We start from the raw sequence: 15,070 nt of genomic DNA on the forward strand, positions 1-15,070 counted from the left end.
ATATGTATGAATAAGAAACTGCAATCTTGCTACCTGTAACACTGCAATCTGATGAAGCTAATTCCTACAGATAGCAGTTTCTCACACCATAGGTATGTAAGACTGCTATCTGTAGGAATTAGCTACATCAGATGTCCTTTGTTAGCATAGTAGGGCCTGCCACTGCTGCAGGTAGCCCAGTCCTACAGATCGCAGTTTTACACATGTGTGTGAAAATGCTATCTGTAGGGATGTGCTACCTGTAGCAGAGAGATAGTGAATTCTTACCATTAGCAGTTCCTGAGAGCTGCGAAGGGCTGTACCTGTTGGCCTTGTGGTGTTGTGAACAACAATTAGCTATTATGCGAACAGAAAGGGAGATGGACTGGGTACAAGCTAAAGATATGACAGTTTTAACTCTGCTGACAAAACATGAAAATAGCCTTTTCCTTCCATATGTGTCTGGGTGGTACAAGGCCCTGGACTCTAATGTATGCACATTCCTTAGGTAATCTTAGGGATGAGGTAGATGAGGCTTTCTTCTGGCAGCTCACGGAAGCTACTAGATCACATGCCCTGATTCTCATGGGTGACTTTAATTTTCCTGATATCTGCTGGGAGAGCAATACAGCGGTGCATAGACAATCCAGGAAGTTTTTGGAAAGCGTAGGGGACAATTTCCTGGCGCAAGTGCTAGAGGAGCCAACTAGGGGGGGGCGCTTTTCTTGACCTGCTGCTCACAAACCGGGTAGAATTAGTGGGGGAAGCAAAAGTGGATGGGAATCTGGGAGGCAGTGACCATGAGTTGGTTGAGTTCAGGATCCTGACGCAGGGAAGAAAGGTAAGCAGCAGGATACGGACCCTGGACTTCAGAAAAGCAGACTTCGACTCCCTCAGGGAACGGATGGCCAGGATCCCCTGGGGGACTAACTTGAAGGGGAAAGGAGTCCAGGAGAGCTGGCTGTATTTCAAGGAATCCCTGTTGAGGTTACAGGGACAAACCATCCCGATGAGTCAAAAGAATAGTAAATATGGCAGGCGACCAGCTTGGCTTAATGGTGAAATCCTAGCGGATCTTAAACATAAAAAAGAAGCTTACAAGAAGTGTAAGGTTGGACATATGACCAGGGAAGAGTATAAAAATATTGCTCGGGCATGTAGGAATGATATCAGGAGGGCCAAATCGCACCTGGAGCTGCAGCTAGCCAGAGATGTTAAGAGTAACAAGAAGGGTTTCTTCAGGTATGTTGGCAACAAGAAGAAAGCCAAGGAAAGTGTGGGCCCCTTACTGAATGAGGGAGGCAACCTAGTGACAGAGGATGTGGAAAAAGCTAATGTACTCAATGCTTTTTTTGCCTCTGTTTTCACTAACAAGGTCAGCTCCCAGACTGCTGCGCTGGGCATCACAAAATGGGGAAGAGATGGCCAGCCCTCTGTGGAGATAGAGGTGGTTAGGGACTATTTAGAAAAGCTGGACGTGCACAAGTCCATGGGGCCGGACGAGTTGCATCCGAGAGTGCTGAAGGAATTGGCGGCTGTGATTGCAGAGCCATTGGCCATTATCTTTGAAAACTCGTGGCGAACGGGGGAAGTCCCGGATGACTGGAAAAAGGCTAATGTAGTGCCAATCTTTAAAAAAGGGAAGAAGGAGGATCCTGGGAACTACAGGCCAGTCAGCCTCACCTCAGTCCCTGGAAAAATCCTGGAGCAGGTCCTCAAAGAATCAATCCTGAAGCACTTGCATGAGAGGAAAGTGATCAGGAACAGCCAGCATGGATTCACCAAGGGAAGGTCATGCCTGACTAATCTAATCGCCTTTTATGATGAGATTACTGGTTCTGTGGATGAAGGGAAAGCAGTGGATGTATTGTTTCTTGACTTTAGCAAAGCTTTTGACACGGTCTCCCACAGTATTCTTGTCAGCAAGTTAAGGAAGTATGGGCTGGATGAATGCACTATAAGGTGGGTAGAAAGCTGGCTAGATTGTCGGGCTCAACGGGTAGTGATCAATGGCTCCATGTCTAGTTGGCAGCCGGTATCAAGTGGAGTGCTCCAAGGGTCGGTCCTGGGGCCGTTTTTGTTCAATATCTTCATAAATGATCTGGAGGATGGTGTGGATTGCACTCTCAGCAAATTTGCGGATGATACTAAACTGGGAGGAGTGGTAGATACGCTGGAGGGGAGGGATAGGATACAGAAGGACCTAGACAAATTGGAGGATTGGGCCAAAAGAAATCTGATGAGGTTCAATAAGGATAAGTGCAGGGTCCTGCACTTAGGACGGAAGAACCCAATGCACAGCTACAGACTAGGGACCGAATGGCTAGGCAGCAGTTCTGCAGAAAAGGACCTAGGGGTGACAGTGGACGAGAAGCTGGATATGAGTCAGCAGTGTGCCCTTGTTGCCAAGAAGGCCAATGGCATTTTGGGATGTATAAGTAGGGGCATAGCGAGCAGATCGAGGGACGTGATCGTTCCCCTCTATTCGACATTGGTGAGGCCTCATCTGGAGTACTGTGTCCAGTTTTGGGCCCCACACTTCAAGAAGGATGTGGATAAATTGGAGAGAGTCCAGCGAAGGGCAACAAAAATGATTAGGGGTCTGGAACACATGAGTTATGAGGAAAGGCTGAGGGAGCTGGGATTGTTTAGCCTGCAGAAGAGAAGAATGAGGGGGGATTTGATAGCTGCTTTCAACTACCTGAAAGGGGGTTCCAAAGAGGATGGCTCTAGACTGTTCTCAATGGTAGCAGATGACAGAACGAGGAGTAATGGTCTCAAGTTGCAGTGGGGGAGGTTTAGATTGGATATTAGGAAAAACTTTTTCACTAAGAGGGTGGTGAAACGCTGGAATGCGTTACCTAGGGAGGTGGTAGAATCTCCTTCCTTAGAGGTTTTTAAGGTCAGGCTTGACAAAGCCCTGGCTGGGATGATTTAACTGGGAATTGGTCCTGCTTCGAGCAGGGGGTTGGACTAGATGACCTTCTGGGGTCCCTTCCAACCCTGATATTCTATGATTCTATGAATCTTTAGGTGTTTGTGCATTCCTTCAATAAGCCACTAACATTGTCTGGCATCATCCAGCACAGCATATTTGAAATACAGAGACATGGTCAATATTTCTAGTCTCCAATACAAATGTTACATGCATACAGGTTGGATAAACACAGTCAATAGGTCTTAAGTTTTGCAATGATACCCCACATCAGCCATCTTGCATAAAGTATATATTAGCTATGTCATATCCATATCATAAGCATATTTTCATAAAGCATGTAGAGTATAATGTCACACCCCACATGTATGTTTGCTGATCTTGTAAATAGTAAAGGAGCATGCACCTTTGAGTGCAAACGCTCATGACAATAGTGCAGAGCCATGCAAGCTCCATGATTCTGTGTGAGATGGCAGACAGTGAGGAGGGCCAGGCAGGTTTTGGGTTTAGAAAAAAAGATGTAAACATTATGTATACATTTAAGTGGGATACATATAAAATTAGTGGATGGTTAACGACGCATTATGGGAAGGTGGATCCCCTGGTCACAAGCACCCTGTCTGACCTGTTTGGTACCCAGCATACACTGCCAACCCAAAGCTTCCCAATATACAGTGGGTGGACAGTGGGATATCTGTGCATGGTGCACCTCACTCTGAATCTATACAAGTGCTTCTGGTGAGTACCCTGACTGCTGAGACAAGGAGTCCAGGAGGCATGCACACAAGTGACATAGTAACCGAGTGACTCTATGCTGACATAATTCGAGTGAACCCACACTTAAAGTGTAGATATGGCCTTAGGTATATGAAAAGTTTGGGAGCGGTAATAGGACCAGTATGAGGGCAGATTAAGATTCATTCAGGTGTTTAGGCTCAAGGCATTGGAACTGGCCTTACTGCACCCTACAGACTCAGGAACAAAGAGGCACGTAAATAAAATATCATTTATTTATTAAAATTTCTTGACTCAAGGGTGTACAACTCGTGATTTTAGAATTCTTGGGGTTGTAAAGGTATCTTGGGGTTGTAGGTGTGTGTTCATTATATTTTGAAAGGCAAAACTATGAATGGGTTGAACAAAGAATTAGATCAGTCCCTCAGTAATAAGTACATTGGCTATTAGCCAAGATAATCAGGGATGCAGGCCCATGCTCTGCACGTCCCTAAACCGTCCTTTGACTGCCAGCTGCTGGGAGTGGACAATGGGATGGTTCACTGAGTGATTGCCTGGTCTGATCATTGGTTTGACATGTGAGACTGCTATCTGTAGGAATTAGCTACATCAGATTGCAGTTTCTAGCAAAGTAGGACCTGTCACTGCTGCAGGTAGCACAGTCCTACAGAGCAATTCCACACATCCTATGGTGTAAGAAACTGCTATCTGAAGGAATTAGCTTGATCAGACAGCAGTGTTACAGGTACCACATCCTTCAGATTGCAGGGGTGTGTGCGTGCGTGGGTGTGTGTGAATGCTATCTGTAGGATCATTCTACCAGCAGCAGCGACAGATCCTACTTTGCTAGAAACTGGTATCTGATGTAGCCAATTCCAACAGAAATAGCAGTTTCACACACATATGTGCGTGAAACTGCTATCTGTAGGAATTTGCTACCTGTAGTAGGGAGAAGTAGTGAATTGTTACCATTAGCAGTTACTGATACATATGGTTATTCTTATGTGCTGACTTGTCCTAATCTGCTAAAATTTGACAGTGGTGAGGGATGGAAACAAAGTGTTCAGCTTCCAAATGATCCTTCCTGGATTCATTGTAGTGGGACATGGGGAGGATAATTTAAAATCTTAATTTCGTTAGGGTTCATCTTCAACATATTTCTATGCTGGTGTGATCTCTGACCATTACAGTTCATCAACTCAGCAGGCTCCCGGATCACAACATAAGAATACCCCAAATTAAAAAACATAGTAAGAGAACCAAATTATGTATGTAATACCCCCAAATTAATGTATAACCCAAATTAAAAAAAACATAGTAAGAGAACCAAAAAAGAGCCACCGTGACTAAACAAAGTAAAAGAAGCAGTAAGAGGCAAAAAGACATCCTTTAAAAAGTGGAAATTAAATCCCAGTGAGGAAAATAGAAAGGAGCATAAACACCAGCAAATGAAGTGGAAAAATACAATGAGGAAGGCCAAAAAAGAATTTGAGGAACAGTTAGCCAAAGACTCAAAAAGTAATAGCAAAAATATTTTTAAGTACATCAGAAGAAGGAAGCCTGCTAAACAACCAGTGGGACCACTGGACAATTGAGGTGCTAAAGGAGCAATCAAGGATGATAAGGCCACTGCGGAGAAACTAAATGAATTCTTTGCATCAGTCTTCATGGCTGAGGATGTGAGTGAGATTCCCAAACCTGAGCCTTTTTTTTTTAGGCAATAGATCTGAGGAACTGTCCCAGATTGAGGTGTTATTAGAGGAGGTTTTGGAACAAATTGATAAATTAAACAGCAATAAGTCACCCGGACCAGACGGTATTCACCCAAGAGTTCTGAAGGAACTCAAATGTGAAATTGCAGAACTACTAACTGTAATCTGTAACCTATCATTTAAATCAGCTTCTGTACCAGATGACGGGAGGATAGCTAATGTGATGCCAATTTTTAAAAAGGGCTTCAGAGGTGATCCTGGCAATTACAGGCCTGTAAGCCTGACTTCAGTACCAGGAAAACTGGTTGAAACTATAATAAAGAACAATATTGTCAGATGAACATAATTTGTTGAGGAAGAGTCAACATGGTTTTTGTAAAGGGAAATCATGCCTCACCAACCTACTAGAATTGTTTGAAGGGGTCAACAAGCATGTGGACCAACGGGATCCAGTGGATATAGTGTATTTAGATTTTCAGAAAGCGTTTGACAAGGTCCCTCACCAAACGCTCTTACGCAAAGTAAGGTGTCATGGGATAAGAGGGCGGGTCCTCTCATGGATTGGTAACTGGTTGAAAGATAGGAAATAAAGGGTATGTATAAATGGTTAGTTTTCAGAATGGAGAGGTAAACAGTAGTGTCCCCAGGGGTCTGTTCTGGGAACAGTCCTATTCAACTTGTTCATAAATGATCTGGAAAAAGGGGTAATCAGTGAGGTAGCAAAATTTGCAGATTATATAAAATTACTAAAGATAGTTAAGACCCAGGCAGACTGCAAAGAGCTACAAAAGGATCTCTCAAAACTGGATGACTGGGCAACAAAATGGCAGATGAAGTTTAATGTTGATAAATGCAAAGTAGTGCACAATGGAAAGCATAATCCCAACTATACATATAAAATGATGGGGTCTAAATTAGCTGTTACCACTCAAGAAAGATCTTGGAGTCATTGTGGATAGTTCTCTGAAAACATCCACTCAATGTGCAGCGGCAGTCAAAAAACCAAACAGAATGCTAGGAATCATTAAGAAAGGGACAGATAATAGGTCCAAAGATATCATGTTGCCTCTATATAAATCCATGGTACATCCACATCTTGAATACCGTGTGCAGATGTGGTCGCCCCATCTCAAAAAAGATATATTGGAATTGGAACAGGTTCAGAAAAGGGCAACAAAAATGATTAGGGGTATGGAATGGCTGCCATGTGAGGAGAGGTTAATAAGACTGGGACTTTTCAGCTTGCAAAAGAGATGACTAAGGGGGGGATATGATTGAGGTTTATAAAATCATGACTAGTGTGGAAAAAGTAAATAAAAAAGTGTAATTTACTTTTCATAACACAAGAACTTGGGGCCACCAAATGAAATTAATACGCAGCAGGTTTAAAACAAACAAAAGGAAGTATTTTTTCTCACAACGCACGGTCAACCTGTGGAACTCTTTGCCAGTGGGTGTTGTGAAGGCCAAGACTATAACAGGATACAAAAAAGAACTAGATAAATTCATGGAGGATAGGTCCATCAATGGCTATTACCCAGGATGGACAGGGATGGTGTCCCTAGCCTCTGTTTGCCAAAAGCTGGGAATAGGTGACAGGGGATGGATCATTTGATGATTACCTGTTCTGTTCATTCCCTCTGGGGCACCTGGCATTGGGCATTGTTGGCAGACAGGATACTGGGCTAGATGGACTTTTGGTCTGACCTAGTATGGCCGTTCTTGTGTTCTTATGCACGTGAACACCAAAGCTTGCAATTCCTCAGACCTGCTCAGTCTCACCAGAACACAAGAACTTTTCTGGGACCACACCCTGCTTCCTTGCTCTGTGCCCTTCAACCTCTCCAGCATTGCTCCAAACCTTAAAGGGACAGGGTGCATATAAATAGAACCCATTCATCTCCATATCTTTAGTTAATTAATTCCCAAATAATTCCATTCTGAGCAGAAACACGGTGCTCCCCCGAGTGGCAGCAGAGTGGGGCAGTAGGAGCAAGCAGGGGCCCTAATGCAGCAGTCGTTTTGAACACATGCAGTTCAGTGGGAGAATTCTTGGCTCCCATATAGCAGGTCTGCCTAGGTGTAGTTTGACTCCTATATTTGGGGAAACTGGGGCTGCAGGCCTGCGGCTTTTGGGGAGAGCACTTTTCTGAGACATCAGAATGTAATAAACTATGCGGTCAGTCCCTAAACCAGGGGCTTGTTCCAGCCCTGATCTGAGCTGCCAGGATCCCTTCCACAAAGCAGGGTGCCGCAGATTACAACCTGAAATTAGGCATATGAAACTAACTCCTGTTCACCCTGCATCAGAGCGGGGGTTGACTCTCCCCTCCATTGCCATAGGGTGTGTGGGTATTGTTCCATAGCACTGTGCAGCCATTCATAGCCTCAGCACGTCTACCAGCAGTGATGGGCCAGGCACAAACCTCCAGAAGGGGCCATGCTGGGCTATTTATATCATTCACCGCAAATGTGCAGCATGGTCAATTGCAGCAGGGAAACCAGCCTTTGTGACCAGACAGCTCAGCCATTCTGTGTCCATCCCACCCTATGGTGCTATTTACACCAGCAAAAACTGCATTTGTGGACAAGTAAAATCAGTCCTAAAGGCCCCTTTCATCGGCCCTAGACATTCATTTGAACTTATGTTTGGTTCTTGGAGAAATAAACAACTCTGTCTGTGAACAGAGGAGGGTGGAGTTCAGCCATTTTCATAATCAAGGCGCAAACCAGGAGCCTGTTGCTTTTCATTCCTGATGTTGCATCGCCATCGCGTGGCATTTCATTATTATTACGGTTAAAAATGGTGTTTTGCACTGAAACCATATTTTCCTCAGAGATCCAGGAGAAAATTAATCTAGAAAAGGAAGGGGATCCTGAGGCCGGTCCTGAGGGAGGAGGGAACATTTTCAGCATTACTAAAGTAATGTGTAAAACAAACAGTTTGAGCTATCCAACACACGTCACTGAATGAAGTAACCATGCATGTATAATGTTTAATCCACTCCCATTTTTAAAACCACCCATGGACTGGGCATGGCAAAGGAGCGCTTTGAAGCAGAGTCTGTCCTTCAAGTTCTTTAAGGTCAGTGATTCCAATGCTATAGGGGGTATAGCTCAGCGGTAGAGATTTGACTGCAGATGAAGTAAAGTAGCAAGAGATATTAAGAGTAACAAGAAGAGTTTCTTCAGGTATGTTGGCAACAAGAAGAAAGCCAAGGAAAGTGTGGGCCCCTTACTGAATGAGGGAGGCAACCTAGTGACAGAGGATGTGGAAAAAGCTAAAGTACTCAATGCTTTTTTTGCCTCTGTCTTCACGAACAAGGTCAGCTCCCAGACTGCTGCGCTGGGCATCACAGCATGGGGAGTAGGTGGCCAGCCCTCTGTGGAGAAAGAAGTGGTTAGGGACTATTTAGAAAAGCTGGACGTGCACAAGTCCATGGGGCCAGACGCATTGCATCCGAGAGTGCTAAAGGAATGTGATTGCAGAGCCATTGGCCATTATTTTGAAAACTCATGGCGAACGGGGGAAGTCCCGGATGACTGGAAAAAGGCTAATGTAGTGCCAATCTTTAAAAAGGGAAGGAGGAGGATCCTGGGAACTACAGGCCAGTCAGTCTCACCTCAGTCCCCGGAAAAATCATGGAGCAGGTCCTCAAGGAATCAGTCCTGAAGCACTTACACGAGAGGAAAGTGATCAGGAACAGTCAGCACGGATTCACCAAGGGAAGGTCATGCCTGACAAATCTAATCGCCTTCGATGATGAGATTACTGGTTCTGTGGATGAAGGGAAAGCAGTGGATGTATTGTTTCTTGACTTTAGCAAAGCTTTTGACACGGTCTCCCACAGTATTCTTGTCAGCAAGTTAAAGAAGTATGGGCTGGATGAATGCACTATAAGGTGGGTAGAAAGTTGGCTAGATTGTCGGGCTCAACGGGTAGTGATCAATGGCTCCATGTCTAGATGGCAGCCGGTATCAAGTGGAATGCCCCAAGGGTCGGTCCTGGGGCCGTTTTTGTTCAATATCTTCATAAATGATCTGGAGGATGGTGTGGATTGCACTCTCAGCAAATTTGCGGAGGATACTAAACTAGGAGGAGTGGTAGATACGGTGGCAGGTAGGGATAGGATACAGAGGGACCTAGACAAATTGGAGGATTGGGCCAAAAGAAATCTGATGAGGTTCAACAAGGATAAGTGCAGGGTCCTGCACTTAGGACGGAAGAACCCAATGCACAGCTACAGACTAGGGACCGAATGGCTAGGCAGCAGTTCTGCAGAAAAGGACCTAGGGGTGACAGTGGACGAGAAGCTGGATATGAGTCAGCAGTGTGCCCTTGTTGCCAAGAAGGCCAATGGCATTTTGGGATGTATAAGTAGGGGCATAGCCAGCAGATGGAGGGACGTGATCGTTCCCCTCTATTCGACATTGGTGAGGCCTCATCTGGAGTACTGTGTCCAGTTTTGGGCCCCACACTACAAGAAGGATGTGGATAAATTGGAGAGAGTCCAGCGAAGGGCAACAAAAAATATTAAGGGTCTGGAACACATGTCTTATGAGGAGAGGCTGAGGAAACTGGGATTGTTTAGTCTGCAGAATAGAAGATTGAGGGGGGATTTGATAGCTGCTTTCAACTACCTGAAAGGGGGTTCCAAAGAGGATGGTTCTAGACTATTCTCAGTGGTAGAAGTGGACAGGACAAGGAGTAATGGTCTCAAGTTGCAGTGGGGGAGGTTTAGGTTGGATATTAGGAAAAACTTTTTCACTAGGAGGGTGGTGAAACACTGGAATGCGTTACCTAGGGAGGTGGTAGAATCTCCTTCCTTAGAGGTTTTTAAGGTCAGGCCTGACAGAGCTCTGGCTGGGATGATTTAGTTGGGGATTGGTCCTGCTTTGAGCAAGGGGTTGGACTAGATGACCTCCTGAGGTCCCTTCCAACCCTGATATTCTATGATTCTATGAAGTAGTCCTTGGTTCAAATCCAGGTGCCCCCCTTTGAAGCCTTTTTTTTTTTCAAATTAAAACATTTTTATATACATTTCCATTATGTTCAGAAGTTCTACTGAATGGGGATCCTTGAAATGAATTGAAACATTCAACATTTTCCTGTGCAAATGCATAAAACCCTAGCAAATCTGTCCATCAGCTGAAATTAATTCCAATCCTCTAAGTGTCTAGTTTATGTTTTCATTGATTAAATAAAGATCTAGTATGAATGCACATTTGCAAGTCCCTGTTCTCCATGGGCTGGGCAGAAGAACAAGAATCACATCCTGTTGTGGCTCAGGAACCTGATGAGCAAAGGTACCTTGGCCCAGGCTAAGGTCACCAGCAGCTTGGCCCCTTCACATTCAGCTAGCAGTACCTGGGCGGGCCCCCAGGACAATGCATTAGACAAAGCCAGTGACTCTGAGCAGGAAACTAGCCACCAAGAAGCTGGCCAGAGCTGCAAGGATCCCTAGAAATGCCACCATCTCCATGTCTAGGAATAGTTGTAATAAAGTGGTGGCTGCAGCAGGGACAAAAAAGGCAGACAAAAGCCCCCAAAAGGTCAAAGCTGCCAAGCCCCAGATGGTGGTCAAGATCCCACCTGAAATCAAGACAGGAGAGGACAAGACTAAAGCCAACACCAAAGCCCCCAAAGCCGGGGCTAAGAAGGTGGCACCGAGGAAGAAGTGAAGAGATTTACATGGGGATGACTTCAGCCCCCCAGTGGCTCTTTTAAGAATTACCGGTTTCAGAGTAACAGCCGTGTTAGTCTGTATTCGCAAAAAGAAAAGGAGTACTTTTGGCACCTTAGAGACTAACCAATTTATTTGAGCATAAGCTTTCGTGAGCTACAGCTCACCTCATCGGATGCATACTGTGGAAAGTGTAGCTCACGAAAGCTTATGCTCAAATAAATTGGTTAGTCTCTAAGGTGCCACAAGTACTCCTTTTCTTTTTAAGAATTACCATTGACATTCCCCCTCCCCGCCCGCGGAGAGCTCACGGTCCCTCAGGACAGACAATCCCATGGAGAGCATAATGAGGGAGGGGGGTGGGAGTGTTTCTCTTCCAGAGGGGAAGGGCTGTGTTTTGTGAAACACCTTCCAGGTGAGTGATGCACTGACAGGGCAACCACCCATAGCTCCTCCATGAGCTCATTCTCTTCAATCTGCTTCTGCTGTTATTTTAGACCCAGCACTAAAGGAAGTGCGTCCCTGTGACTTGATCAGCTGCTGAATAGCCAGTGTTTGCATCTCAGCTTTGATTAAGCCCAATTTTGAATTTATTTCCATTGTGACGCCATTTGGCCTTTGTCATCCTGAGCCTGCAAGAAGTCCTGACCAGACCGGGCTGAAGAGAGGGACCCAGATGACATCAATACCTCCATCAACTGTGGCTAAATCCCAACCACCACCTGCGACATGAGACTTTGTCTTCTCTCCCTCCTATCCTCACCCCTGTGTGTCCTTCCCTTATTTCTTCTCTTTCCTAGCCCTCTCCTTTCTCCTTCCATCTGATACAGGCTTGGCCAGCTAAGCCAGACTCTGATTTTGCAACATAGCTGTGAGCCTGTGACCAGAAAGAGGCAGCTAAAAGCAATGTCCTAACTAAATAATCTGACACTAGTACATGTTTTGAAGTCCTCAGTGTGATAAGCCCATGTGACAAGCCTGTGTTTTCCCAGCAGGGAGCTTGCAAGGAAGTGTCAGCGGCAGGACAAAAGCTGCATTTTCTCTCTTTGCTGTTCTTTTCTTCCCCCTCTTGGGAGAGGGCATTTTGTTTTGCCTTTGAGGAAATGGGGTCAGACTTGAACAGCAGTAGCTCTAGCAAATCTCAACCAACGTTTTCTCTTTTCCCCATGTGACATTATCTGATTAAAATATGACCATATAGATCATTGTTGCAACCACTGTTATATATGTGCAGTAAATCTTGTACAAAAGTTGTCAAGTGAGATATCTATGAAAAGGTTATGATTTGCTCATTATGATTATGCTATCTGTATGCATGTATCATTTTTGTATTTGAAGTTAGTAATCAGCCACACTTTCAGAGGCTCTCCAACACCACTTTCTACAAGCCATTACCCTCTGATCCCACTGAGGGTTACCAAAAGAAACTACAGCATTTGCTCAAGAAACTCCCTGAAAAAGCACAAGAACAAATCCGCACAGACACATCCCTGGAACTCCGACCTGGGGTACTCTATCTGCTACCCAAGATCCATAAACCTAGAAATCCTGGTTGTCCGATCATCTCAGGCATTGGAACCCTGACAGCAGGATTGTCTGGCTATGTAGACTCCCTCCTCAGTCCCTACGCTACCAGCACTCCCAGCTATCTTCGAGACACCACTGACTTCCTGAGGAAACTACAATCCATCGGTGATCTTCCTGAAAACACCATCCTGGCCACTATGGATGTAGGAGCCCTCTACACCAACATTTCACACTAAGATGGACTACAAGCCGTCAGGGACCGTATCCCCGATAATGTCACAGCAAACCTGGTGGCTGAACTTTGTGACTGTGTCCTCACCCATAACTATTTCACATTTGGGGACAATGTATACCTTCAAATCAGCGACACTACTATGGGTACCCGCATGGCCCCACAGCATGCCAACATTTTTATGTCTGACTTAGAACAACGCTTCCTCAGCTCTCGTCCCCTAATGCCCCTACTCTACTTGCACTACATTGATGACATCTTCATCATCTGGACCCATGGAAAAGAAGCCCTTGAGGAATTCCACTATGATTTCAACAATTTCCATCCCACCATCAACCTCAGCCTGGACCAGTCCACACAAGAGATCCACTTCCTGGACACTACGGTGCTAATAAGCAATGGTCACATAAACACCACCCTATACCGGAAACCTACTGACTGCTGTGTTTACCTACATGCCTCCAGCTTTCACCCAGACGACGCCACACGATCCATTGTCTACAGCCAAGCTCTACGATACAACCGCATTTGCTCCAACCCCTCAGACAGAGACCAACACCTACAAGATCTCTATCAAGCATTTTTACAACTACAATACCCACCTGCTGAAGTGAAGAAACAGATTGACAGAGCCAGAAGAGTACCCAGAAGTTACCTACTCCAGGACAGGCCCAACAAAGAAAATAACAGAACGCCACTAGCCATCACCTTCAGCCCCCAACTAAAACCTCTGCAACGCATCATCAAGGATCTACAACCTATCCTGAAGGACAACCCATCACTCTCACAGATCTTGGGAGACAGGCCACTCCTTGCTTACAGACAGCCCCCAAACCTGAAGCAAATACTCACCAGCAACCACACACCACACAACAGAACCACTAACCCAGGAACCTATCCTTGCAACGAAGCCCATTGCCAACTGTGTCCACATTTCTGTTCAGGGGACACCATCATAGGGCCTAATCACATCAGTCACACTATCAGAGGCTTGTTCACCTGTACATCTACCAATGTGATATATGCCATCATGTGCCAGCCATGCCCCTCTGCCATGTACATTGGTCAAACTGGACAGTCTCTACGTAAAAGAATAAATGGACACAAATCAGATGTCAAGAATTAGAACATTCAAAAACCAGTCGGAGAACACTTCAATTTCTTTGGTCACTCGATTACAGACCTAAAAGTGGCAATTGTTCAAAAAAAAAACCTTCAAAAACAGGCTCCAACGAGAGACTGCTGAATTGGAATTAATTTGCAAACTGGATACAATTAACTTTGGCTTGAATAAAGACTGGGAGTGGATGGGTCATTACACAAAGTAAAACTATTTCCCCATGTTTATTTCTCCCCCCCCCCCCCCCACTCCTCACACGATCTTGTCAACTGCTGGAAATGGCCCACCTTGATTATCACTACAAAACGTTTGCCCGCCCGCCCGCCCCATTCTCCTGCTGGTAATAGCTCACCTTACCTGATCACTCTCGTTACAGTGTGTATGGTAACACCCATTGTTTCATGTTCTCTGTGTATATAAATCTCCCCACTGTATTTTGAGCTGTAGCTCACGAAAGCTTATGTCAAATAAATTTGTTAGTCTCTAAGGTGCCACAAGTCCTCCTTTCCTTTTTGCGGATACAGACTAACACGGCTGCTAGTCTGAAACCTGTATGTATTTGATTATTTTAACCAATTTTAACTCTCACCTTTCTTTCTTTTTATGAATAAACCTTTAGATTTTAGATACTAAAGGATTGGCATCAGTGTGATTTTTGGGTAAGATCTAAGTTATATATTGACCTGGGTGTGTGGCTGGTCCTTTGGGATTGGAAGAACTTTTCATTTGATGAGACTGGTTGCAAAGAACCACTCATCTCTGAATCCAGTGTTTTTGGTGGGGATATAAGAACTCGAATGCCCAAGGAAACAGGAGTTTACTTTTCTGGCTGGTTTGGTCTATCTTATAAAAGAACAGACACCAGTTTTGGGTTGTGTTTGACCTATTTCTCAGCAGTTTGTCCTGAATTTGGCATCCTCAGCTGTGACCCACTGAGGCACAGTTACACCCCAAAAAGGGCAGTTATCACCATCTAAGAGACTGACAAACAAGGGATTTTTTTTGTCCTTCTGAAGATGGTACAGTGAAAGGGCATCGGGGGGTTGTTAAAATGAAAGCCTTATTTAGTTCTTTACATCTCAAATGCTTTAGCTGATTTTCCTTCTTTTCTGTCTCTTTAGTAAAAGATTGAAGAGGTTTTTAGTG

This window comes from Caretta caretta, chromosome 15 (genome assembly GCF_965140235.1).
Source record: "Caretta caretta isolate rCarCar2 chromosome 15, rCarCar1.hap1, whole genome shotgun sequence".
Taxonomy (NCBI): Eukaryota; Metazoa; Chordata; order Testudines; family Cheloniidae; genus Caretta; species Caretta caretta.